Source organism: Sciurus carolinensis, chromosome 17, assembly GCF_902686445.1.
Source record: "Sciurus carolinensis chromosome 17, mSciCar1.2, whole genome shotgun sequence".
NCBI lineage: Eukaryota > Metazoa > Chordata > Mammalia > Rodentia > Sciuridae > Sciurus > Sciurus carolinensis.
In genome coordinates this window covers 19,144,180-19,145,949 of record NC_062229.1, presented here as the reverse complement: position 1 = coordinate 19,145,949, position 1,770 = coordinate 19,144,180, and positions in this window count along the sequence as shown.

Here is a 1,770-nt window from a genome sequence, read left to right as displayed (position 1 = left end):
GCCTCCGTGGTAGGTCACCTTCCAGATGTGGAAAGTCAAGCTCTTTCCCAACATCTACAATGCTGTGTCCCACCCTGCCACTGGTCTTAGGCCCCTCCCTCTTCATTGTCTTAGCTTCTGACTCACACTGGCTCAGAGGCTTGCTGTGACATCTTTGTCTCTGTCCTGGGTGTGAAGCCTGATTGATCCCAAAGCCCCTTTTAAGAAGCCATATGTGGGAAAAGCACCAAGCCTAGATGAGCTGTCTTGTGTCACTTGCCACCTTGTGACCTTGGTGGGAATGCTTATCTCATGAAGCTTCCATCTCTTCTCTGAAGACAGATAATGATACCTTTTGTGCAGGGTCATTGTGAACATGAAGTTCAAAGAAAGGTACATGTGAAGAGACTAGTACAGTGGGCACACATCCAAGGGTCAGAGTTGACGTCACTTTCATTTTTGGAAAATGTGTTTGCCTATTTCTTCTTCTGATTCTCTGTCCTGAGCACCCTGATCAGCAACCTGGAGTTAAAAACCAAAGGGAAATGATTTGCTCACAACTCCAGGAGGCTGTGAAAATACTCTTAGAGAAAATTGAAAAATTCTAGCTCAGAGGTTGGGCAATATTTTTCTGGAAAGGACTGGATAATAAATATTTCCAGCTTTGTGAGCCACATGGTCTTTGTCCTCTCTGTTTTTGTAGTTCAGAAGCAGCCATAGACAGTAAATGACAGTCACAGCTGAGCCAATGAAACTTCATAAAACAGGCAGCATGCAGGATTTGGAACCCTGCATCTAGGTCAGCATCCCCTTAAACAAGGAATGTTTTCTGCGATACCCATGACAGATGGAGAGACTTGGTCAATACAGAACTCCTTCTTTCCTCTAAAATTGCAAACATGATGTAGGAGACCAGGACATGCCACCCAAATAAGATCAGATGATTTCACCCCCAAATATGCCTCTTTAGTGTAAGGATTGTTTCAAGCTGATTATTCTGAGAAACCTCAGACCTCAGAGAAGCTCTGAAAACAGGGGAGAGGTTTTCACTATGAAGTACAGAGTTATGTCTGAAGGAAATTGCCCTTTGTAAGGGTTCTCTCTCTGAACCAGGGAGAGAAGGACAGCTCTGTCCCTAGAGAGTCTTATCAGTGGAAATTGCACTGACTTAACCCCACAATGAATTGCACCTTTGTTCATCTCTGTTTTTCCTGGGCATCTCCCCATCGTTGGGCACTCCAACACCGTTCAACCTATGTTTCAGCAGGTGATGGTATCTAAGCCTGAATTCAAAGCCACCTCTTTGACGAGTACTCATTCCCTGGGTATCTTCCAGGTATACATGAGCATTTATGTCATTAAACTTGTTTGTTTTCCTCTTTTTTTCCTTGAGGTAGGGTCTCACTGTGTTGCCCAGGTTGGCCTCAAAACTCTTAGGCTCAAGGAAGCCTTCTGCTTCAGCCTCCTGAGTATCCTCCAGCTGGGATTACAGGCACAAGCACCATGCCTGGCTTAATCTGCCTTTTGTTGCAGGGTCTGTCTCAGTCAAGCAATATGAAGGGCAGAGAGAAAATTCATTCTCCTTCCCCACAATGAACACACACGCACACAGGTGCACACATGCAAATACACATCACCTTTCCCTGCAAGAACAAGTAACAAAACAATTTCTCCCCAAATTTTAAAAATGGAAATACAAACTTAGCAGTTAGAGTCAGTAATATATGACCTGTCTACCCTGACTTCACTTCTGGTTTTGAGGGACAGATCCTGCACAGATATGTGGATTTT